Source organism: Cornus florida, unplaced genomic scaffold, assembly GCF_030987335.1.
Source record: "Cornus florida cultivar Cherokee Brave unplaced genomic scaffold, ASM3098733v1 CherokeeBrave_3.0.0_Hap2_Chr03, whole genome shotgun sequence".
NCBI lineage: Eukaryota > Viridiplantae > Streptophyta > Magnoliopsida > Cornales > Cornaceae > Cornus > Cornus florida.
The window spans coordinates 2572031-2582429 of record NW_026775573.1 but is presented as its reverse complement, the minus strand read 5'-3'; the positions used below and the strand labels follow the sequence as shown (position 1 = coordinate 2582429).

At 41.3% G+C, this 10399-nt stretch overlaps 1 pseudogene; it reads left to right on the top strand.

Annotated features, from left to right (window-relative positions):
• Window positions 1-3529, top strand: LOC132299039 ((+)-neomenthol dehydrogenase-like; annotated as a pseudogene).
• The last annotated feature ends 6870 nt before the right edge of the window (window positions 3530-10399 follow it).

Genomic DNA, 10399 nt, shown 5'->3' with positions numbered 1-10399 from the left:
GACCCACAACGTTTTGTCCATACATGACAAATGCCAAATTATTGAACATCTGCCGAGGATGATGGGTTGACAATTCAGAAGACCAAGATTTATTGAACTCTGTACTGAAGCTAAAATTCCCTTTGCCAACTCCCAGCTTGTCAATAATGGCTGAACCAATGATCAGCACTGCAACAAAGAAGTACTTCCTTTTTTTATAATTTTTTTTTTTTTTTAAAGTATGCATAGCATTTAAATTTTCCATAACTCTACATCTCCAACACATATCAACATTTTTTTTTGGTTTTGTTTTTTGTTTTTTTTTTTTTTTTTCACTATTTTGTAGGTATGCAGTTGTTACTGGGGCAAATAAAGGGATTGGACTGGAGATATGTAGACAGTTGGCTTCTAATGGAGTATTGGTGGTGCTCACAGCAAGAGATGAGAAGAGGGGTCTTGAAGCTCTTGAGACTTTCATAGGGTCTTGTCTCTCTGATCTTGTAGTTTTTCATCAGCTTGATGTCACAGACCCTTCTAGTATTCATTCCCTTGCTGAATTTGTCAAGAACCAGTTTGGAAAACTTGATATCTTGGTATGAATCAAAACCCATTCTCAGTTGTTTCAACAACTTAGTTCATCTTCTATTAAACCCCAGTTTTTTAAATACCCATGATTTACTCCTACCTACCATTTTTTTTTAAAAATTTTTTTTTTTACCAGTTTGATATAATTATGTCCATTTTTTAAATACCCATGTTTTACTCTTACAGTCTTACCTAGAGTTCTTTTCTAAATTTGCCTGTTTGATAGAATTATGTACTACAAAATTGTTCTCTCAATTTCTGTTCTTATAAATGAAAATATGGGATAAAAATTTAAGCATTCTATTGTTTTGTGAATTTAGAAATGATATTCATATGCTTATAGTGTTATTTTTTTTTTTGAATTTCAATAAAATAATTTATTGTTTTATGCTGGTTTATTTTACTCTGCATGATCAAATCTCAATTTTTCTTAATAGTGATATTTATTAGTTAAATGGCTTCTATACTCGATCCATTGAATAGATATAACTACGATTGGATTAGTCAGTTTGAAAAAAAAAACTTTTCTGATAGCAATTTACCGAAACACATTTGAGTACGTTGACAGAAGTGAGGCCATATAATGTGTTGTGACTAAAAGATATCTCCTCATTGTCTCATGATTCTTGAAGATTTTGAGATAACCTTGCCTTTGCCTTCGTTTATTGAGGCGTAGACAGACTAAAAATTTATAAAAGAATTTATTGAATTGTCTATTTCACATAATATTTTGTTAAATAAATATTGAGAAAAGTTGGAAATTGTAAAGGTGAACAATGCAGGGATTACTGGTGCCATAGTAGACGGTGATGCGTTAAGAGCTGCAGTGGCTGGTGATGGTGCTCTTGAGGAGGTGAGTCCATTATATTCAATCTGTCTATTTACTGCCACCAAAAGGCGAAACTGAAATTAAATGCAACTTCAGAGACACCAAAGTTTACTATGCAATTTGCTTGAAGATCATGCACTTGTATTTAAGTTTTACTTCTCAATGAATCCAGAATGAGAAAAAATAAAATAAAATAAAATAAAAAAATAAAAAATAGAAATTGCGGGTGGGAAGTGGCGAAAAGGCATAATATTGTGGAATTTAATTATGGTGCTATATTATTTTCACCTTTACCTTTCTTGAATAAGATGATAAAAGAGAGATGCAATAAGAGATTATTCTGGTGTTCATTAAATTCTTTCTTTCTCCAAGTTGTGTTAGAAAACCAACATAATCTTTTTCATGAACAGATTGTTTGGTCGAATTTGAAGCACTTTCGTTTCGACTTCTCATCAGTTTGTGCAATGTTCAGTTGTTGCTAATATATTTGATTAATTAAAATGTAGTTCGCTTGATGTATTTATAAAATTGACTGTATTTTATATGTTCAATGTTTTCAACCACATATTCCTTTATTTTCTTCTTTTTAATTATTATATTTGTTTTGGGGAGGGGGAGAGGGATAACAGATATACATTTTCCTTCCTATCGTAGAATTGTTAATTTTTTTTTTTTTTGCCCCACTGATGCAGAAAATGGCACAGATCAAATGGGATAAAATAACGACTCAGACTTATGAGGTGACAGAAGAATGCCTGCAAATAAATTACTATGGTGCAAAAAAGGATGATTGAAGCATTTCTTCCCCTTCTCCACTTATCTGATTCGCCAAGAATTGTAAATGTTTCTTCTTCCATGGGGAAGTTAAAGGTAATTTTTTTTTTTTTTTTTACCCTCCATGAAATCAATCTTTCCATCCTCATAAGCAACTTTATCAAGTTCGATATTAGCTAGCAAATTGGTTTGAAGTTCAGTTGTGTTGTGTATTGGTCATAAGATTATGTCTAACCAAATTTTTAGCAACCAAGTTTTGTTTCATATACATTCTAAATTTGACCAAGTTCAGTAATTTGTAATGTTTTCCAAACAATAAACAACCAATCACCCATTCGGGCAGTGGCTTGCACTTTACCTTGGCTTGGTTCGAGATGTTTGTCTTACGAAACGAATTATGTCAGGAAAGGAAATCAACAATGGTGTTGGATGAGGGGCTTGCATTTTCCTGTAAAAGAAAATTTCATTACGATAAAACAGATACTACATCAGTTTACGGAACGATTGTGTAAATAGTCATACAGTTAATTTGTTGGAAAATGGTTTCCCACAAAAACTTAATTACTCCATGAAAATATTTCCCTTTACTTATGCAAATTATTCAATTATTATTGACGAAGTATTGGTTTTCTTTATACTACTATTACACAAGGGATTTAATAGACCTCTTATTAGATCTACTTAATTTCTTGTTGAAATGGAGTTCTTTTTCTTTTAAAATCAAGTGAAGTCTTTGAAATAGTTGATCCTTTTTTTTTTATTCTCGGTTATTTTCTATCATGTTGTTTCAGAATATACCAAACGAATGGGCAAAAGGAGTGTTCAGTGACGGCGAAAGCCTTACGGAAGAGAGGGTTGATGAAGTATTGAATGAGTTTCTAAAAGATTTCAAAGAGGGTTGTATAGAAGCCAAAAGCTGGCCTCCTTCTCTGTCTGCATATATAGTCTCTAAAGCAGCCATGAATGCCTACACAAGGATAGTGGCTAAGAAGTACCCGAATATCATCATCAACTGTGTGTGCCCCGGCTATGTGAAAACTGATATAAACTTTAACACCGGCGTATTAAGTGTTGAAGAAGGTGCCCAAAGCGCCGTGAGACTGGCTTTGTTGCCGGATGGAGATCCTTCTGGTCTCTTCTTTTTTCGTAATGAAGTTGATACTTTTGAAGGATAACATGGATTCGTGATATATAATAATATGCTGATTGATGAGGAGATATGGCTTTCTATGCATGTATATCATCAAACTTTAAAAATAAGTAGCTTGTGACTTTTAACCATCTCAGGTTATATTTATGCTTTGTATTACAAATCTATTTCATTCTCTTTACTCTTTTATATATGCTGTAAGTTCACAAGCATGCACTTGTACTGTTGGATTTTGGACTCGCCACAACCGGTACTGGCTTGTGGTCAGTTTAGTAACAGGGAAAAGTTGAAAGCATCAATATATTTAAAGCCTAAACCATCCACTTCCTTTGGTTTGCATAATTTACTCCAAAAGTCTAGTGAAGATACAAAATTTCGTTTCTTCTCTCTCTCTCTATCTAGCATTCTCCCCTCACTTTCCACCTGTAATGGTCTATTTATAGGCCATCATCCTTATTGCTGTTAACCAATTACATTGGGCCTATATTCGAAAGCTCTCTTCCTTCTGGGCTCGATCTTCCAATGGGCTTGACATTCCTCGGTGGATCCCCCAGGTTCGGCCCATTCCAGGGCGCTTTGGCATGGATCCTACTTCAATCATTCGACCCGATCTCGTTCCCGCGAACCATATCCGGCCCATGCCACTTGCCGCATCCTCAACTGCCCCCATAATTACCCCTTATTGATTAGGGGGTAATTATTAGAGGCTGCTAATGATGACCTGACGGCTCGAGGAGATCGTGTGGGAAAATGGATGGTTAAATCTAGGGGTCGGCGTTTCGAGATTCAAAAAGACAACCCATCGCTTTCCTGACTCCTCGGCCCTTAGGGTCACCTCGTCTTTATAAGCTCCATTGATTTTCCATCGATCCTCTTTACCGTCTCCATCTCACCTTTTGCTGTTTGAATCCTCTCCGGCGATCTCTTGCGAAAGATCCTCCTTCCAGTGGCTTTGCAATACTTTCTGCCGTTTTCACTCTCTAAGGTTAGTTTCATTTGCATTTTTCTTTTGGAAGATTTCTTTCTCCTCCCCGGAATCCTCATTCACTCTCACCATGACAGTAGATCTAGACGTTTTTCGCATGAAACTTCACCTTCCTGACGATGTAGAAATTAGAAACTGCCCCCGAGAAGTGAATATTAGAACTGGTGCTGGCCTTCTTCCCGGCGAGGTCCTGTTTTCACTCCTCCATCTCAATCTCCTTAGATTTCTATTACATCATTTCTTTTGCTATGTTTTTAACAAGCTAAATCTTTCCCCTTTACAAGTAAACCCCAATTTCTTTAGGATTTTATCTGTTATGCTACTCCTGATTCGTGACAGAGGTCTGGATCTGGACCTCGTAGATTTTCTCCTCTGTTACAAGGTCAGCAAGATCAGAACTGACGAACCGTTTTACCACTTTTTCCCCATTGAGAAGAGGTCCATCTGCACAGATAAAATCAAATCCGAGAAGGGTTGGAGGAAAAACATTATTGGGGTTAGAGGAGCCTGGTTCTCTCCAGCTGCAGAGGATTTCGCTATCCCGAGCACTTTCGGAGAGTGCTCTGTCTCTTTTTACAAGAAATATAAAAACCATAAGAGTGACTGTCCTTGCGAGATTTGTATTTCTCGTTTTTGTACTTTCTTGTGCCATTCCTTAGGCATTCCTTGTGATGACTTGAGCTACAGTGTGTGCAGGGATAGGGATAACTACCTGAAGCGGTACGTTCTGACCAACGTTCCCTCTTGCTCGGACCTTCTCACCTCAGACAATCTCCTCGATATCTCAGTCCTCGGCAAGACAATGAGCCAACTCCAGATCCCTTCCTTCGGCAGGAAGAAAACTGCCCCCAGGCCTGCTATCACCCCTGCATCAAATTCCTCACCGGCTTCAGCATCTTCCTCCGCTACCCTTTCTAATACCACTCCTTCCATCGATCCATCCGTGACGGCGACTGACCCGGCGACTGCCAGTCCGAACGTTACCCCCTCTGTCAACAAACCTCTTGGTTCTACTACTGGTTCCGCACGGGAAAAGGCCAGAGGAAAAAGGCATCAACCTGACAGTGCCCTCAGCATAAATGACGTTCCCTTGTCTCAGAAGGTTAGGCCCTCTGGGCCGAATGTGATATTCCTGACGAGACCTCCTCAAGCTAGGCCCCCCACCCCTTCTGGGTATGCCTCCGCTTCAGGAACGGTGCCATGGAGCCCTCGATTCATTCGAACAAACGGATCGTCTGTAAAACTGACCGAGATCATGTTCAAAGATGGTCAGACCGCAATGGCTTACTACAGGAGTATGTGGACTCCCAAGGACATCGAGGTAGCCAAAGGTCTGTCTTAGAGGGAGGTGTTCAGCCGATTTCCCTTGTCCGCCATGGAGGTAACTTCTGCCCTTTAGTCAATAAATCTTTACACACTCTTGACACTTATTTTCTTCTAACCATCTGCTCGGCTTAACCAGTTGTCCTGTATATCTCTACAGACCTTATACGGGATGATGGCTATGCAGAAACAAGTTGAGCATGTAAATGCCAAGGTCCGCGCGCTTTCTGACAGCCTTAATGCAGCGAACAAGGAGAACGATGATTTGGCTGCTCAGAAGACCGGGTTGATGGTTCAACTTGGCAAAATTGAAAAAGAGAGGGATTCGCTGAGGAAAGAGACTGACTCTCTTCAGGATGAGAGGAATGCTCTGCAGCTTGAAAAGAGCGTCTGGCAGACCGAGCGGGAATCCCTTAAGGCCGAGAAGGAAGAACTGCTACGCCTTCTGAGTGAAAAGCAATCCGCTCGGATGGCTTTTGAGAAAAGGGCCTTGGACGAGCGCAACGCTTTACTTGATACCATCAGCAGGGTAAATGGTGGTATGCTAGCTCTGCATGCTCGGTTCTCTAGAGTTGGAGCCCTCAGATATGCTCAGGGGTTCTGAGAGGGTTACGCCGATCGCGTTCCGGATGAGGGTCAGACTGTTTCTACCCCTGATAATGTTGATAAAGAACTGGATATTGACCCTCCTGGTGTTTATACCGATCCAGACTCCACCGCTGCTGAGGGCATATTTGATGAATGTCAGGAGATTGCGTCCTCTCGGATCACTCCTACTCCTCCTGCTGCTCTGACTTTGGACATTCTTCCTCTGTCCACTTTGACTCCATCTGCTGCTACTACTGAAGATAACCCTCAGCAGAATGATTCTTCCGACGCTGTTGAGGGTAGGACTCAACAGAACGATTTTGTCATTCACCTCGACTCTCCACCTCGTGAGGACGGCGACACCACCAATAATGAGGAGGCAGCCCAACATCATCAAGAGGCCGACGAGGTAAACGCCTCTTAGTTAGAACTTTTTTTTTTTTTTTTTAAATGTACTGACTTTGGTATATTTGCCATCTTTACACCTTATTTTTTTGTAACCTTCTGAACCTTATTAATGAGATGGCCGACTTTTGATCAAACTTTTTATGTAAACTTCCTTTTTTTTTTTTTTGGCAAGTGTTTGGCGTTCGGTTCATAGTGCCAACTGCCACTTACTTTGCTCGGGTGCCTGGCGTTCGGTTAGAATGCCATTTGCCACTTGGCCTTTTATTTTTCTTAGCAAGTGTTTGGCGTTCGGCTCATAGTGCCAGCTGCCACTAACTTTGCTTAGGTGCCTGACGCTCGGCTGGAATGCCACTTGCCACCTGGCCTTTTATTTTTCGTAGCAAGTGTTTGGCGTTCGGCTCATAGTGCCAACTGCCACTAACTTTGCTTAGGTGTCTGGCGCTCGTCTGGAATGCCACTTGCCACTTGGCCTTTTATTTTTCTTAGCAAGTGTTTGGCGTTCAGCTCATAGTACCAGCTGCCACTAACTTTGCTTAGGTGTCTGGCGTTCGGCTGGAATGCCACTTGCCACTTGGCCTTTTATTTTTCTTAGCAAGTGTTTGGCGTTCAGCTCATAGTGCCAGCTGCCACTTACTTTGCTTAGGTGCCTGGCGCTCGGCTGGAATGCCACTTGCCACTTGGCCTTTTATTTTTCTTAGCAAGTGTTTGGCGTTCGGCTCATAGTGCCAGCTGCCACTTACTTTGCTTAGGATTGTAAAGAGGAATGCAATATTTATAAATCTCATAAACTTATACATTCAACTGTTTTCAATTTAAAATAAACAAAATTCAGTATTGAATCTCAACTTTTTATTGATAATACCTCTTCAGAGAAGTAGCATTCCAAGGTTTGTTAACCAGCCTTCCGGTCATAGTTTCTAAGGTATATGCCCTTTTTTCTATGGCCTCTGCAATTCTGTATGGGCCTTCCCATGGTGGCATAATCTTTTTGACTATCCCCACCTTCTTTTTCAGAACCAGGTCACCTGGCCTAAAGTCTCTGTGCTTTACTTTCCTGTTATGGCTGTTCGCAAGCATCTGCTGGTAAGATGCGAGCCTTACTGCTGCTGCGTCTCTTTTTTCTTCCAGCAAATCGAGGTTAAACCTTAGCATACTGTCATTATGCTCACGGTTCCATGCCAAGCTTCGAACAGTTGGAACTAAGTGCTCAACTGGTATAACTGTCTCGGTTCCATACGCCATGGTGAATGGGCTTTCTCCGGTCGGTCGTCTAGGGGTCGTTCTGTAGGCCCATAGGACGTTCGGCAGTTCATCTAACCACCTTCCTTTCCTTTCCTCTAGTTTTTTCTTGATACAAGTAAAGATTGTTCTGTTTGTAATTTTCGTTTGTCCATTGGCCTGTGGGTGACTCACTGCTGCCAGTTTTTGATTGATTCCATACTCTTCCAACAGCTCTCTTACTTGCTTACTGTCAAGGTTGGTACCATTATCCATGATGATTGACCTCGGAACACCAAATCGACAAATAATATTACTCCAAATGAATCGTCTCACATGAGTTTGAGTAACGCTCGGATATGACTCTGTTTCCACCCACTTAGTAAAGTAGTCTATAGCCAGTAACACATACTTGTTCTGAGCTCTGGCAGTTGGTAGAGGACCAACTACATCCATCCCCCATTGTGCGAAAGGTCATGGTGTGGCCATTACATGCAAGTCTTTAGGCGGTCGGTGAATCAGTGGTCCGAACCTTTGGCACTTATCGCACCTTCTGGACAATTCTTTTGAATCTCGCGACATGTTTGGCCAGAAGTACCCTTTAGCCATTGCTTTGTGTGCTAATGATCTTCCCCCTTAGTGGTTTCCACATACGCCTTCATGAATAGCTCGTAATATTTGCCGAGCCTCTGTGGGGGTAACATATTTTAAGAACGGTCCGGAAAAAGATCTTCAGTATAACTGGTTATGCACTATGGCGTACTTTGCAGCATTCGCTTTGATTTTCCTAGCCTCATCTCTTTGTTCAGGCAGAGTACCATCTCGGATGTAAGTTATGATCGGATCAATCCAACTTGGCTCGTATAGAATAACATTCACTTGCCAAGGATCCGAGCCTGAAGGTTCTTCGAAAATGGATGGCTGGTTTAATATTCCCACTGGAACCACCCTTGCCAATGTTTCTCCAGAACCCGAGGCGCTACATGCTAGCCTGTCGGTAACTTCGTTATACTCCCTCGGAATTTGAATGAATTCAATTTTTTCAAAGTTTTTCGCCTCCCGCATAACAGCAGAACGATATGCTTCCATCGTTTCATCCTTGGTTTCATACTCACCCCTCACCTGCCGAACGACTAACTGTGAGTCACTAAAAACATTCAAATTCCTGACCTTAAGTTCTTTGGCAAGCTTTATTCCTGCCAGCAACACTTCATACTCTGCCTTATTGTTCGTGGTTGCGAATTCAAGTCGAAGTGCTTGGCTTAAGGCTGTACCTTTTGGCGTCTGCAGTTTGATCCCAATGCCTGCACCTATCTGATTTAAAGATCCATCAACGAAGAGTTTCCATAAGCACTTACAAAGATCCTCCTCCACGTCCTCTGAATCACATTCTAGTAAAAAATCTGCCACCGCCTGCCCTTTGACTGCTGTTCTAGGTTCGTATGTGATATCAAATGAGCTTAACTCTATGGCCCACTTCGTCATTCTTCCGGTGAGATCTGGTTTGTGTAGGATTATTCTGATAGGGAAAGTGGTTAGAACAATAATAGGATGGGATTCAAAATAATGCCTGAGCTTTCTTTTCGCATGCACTAGCGAGAGTATCACCCGCTCTGCCTTTGAATAACGTCTTTCGGCCTCAGTCATTGTCTTGCTAACATAGAACACTGGATATTGCTTCCCTTCTGCGTAGCGGATCAGAACACCACCGCGATGCTGGATACTCCGAGATACAAAAACAGCTTTTCGCCTGATTCTGGAGCTGACAGTATCGGAAGGTTCTGCATATATTTTTTCAGAGCAGTTAACGCTAGGCGTTGTTCATCTCCCCAAACCTGCCTGCCGTGGTTCCGTATTGTGTCAAAAAATGGTTTGCATCGATCTGACAATTTGGAAATGAAACGGCTTAATGCAGCAATCCGTCCCGTAAGTGTTTGTACTTCTTTGATTATCGTCGGCTCGGCATTCTTAGTCAGAGCATCTGCTTGGGCAGGGCTTGCCTCGATGCCTCTGAGATTAACCACGTGCCCTAGGAATTGGCCTGAACTTACACCGAACGAGCACTTGGTCGGATTGAGCTTCATTCCATATCGCCGCAACACATCAAACACGTCTCGAAGATGCTGCACATGATCAGCTTTCTTTTTACTTTTGACCACCATATCATTAATGTAAGCCTCCACTGTCTTCCCTATTTGTTCCTTAAAAATCTTGCTAATAAGTCTTTGGTAAGTTGCCCCGGCGTTCTTCAGTCCGAACAGCATAACTTTGTAGCAATACATCCCACGTTCAATAACGAAAGAAGTTTTTTCTTTATCAGCGGGGTCCATGGGGATCTGATTATAACCCGAATAAGCATCTAAAAAGGTCAAGCGTTCATATCCAGTAGTTGCATCCACCATCTGATCAATCTTTGGCAGCGGGAAGCTATCCTTCGGACAAGCTTTGTTTAAATTGGTAAAATCAATGCATACGCGCCATTTCCCATTTTTCTTTTGCACAACGACCACATTCGATAGTTAGTCGGGGTTGTACACTTCTCTTACAAACCCCGCATCAA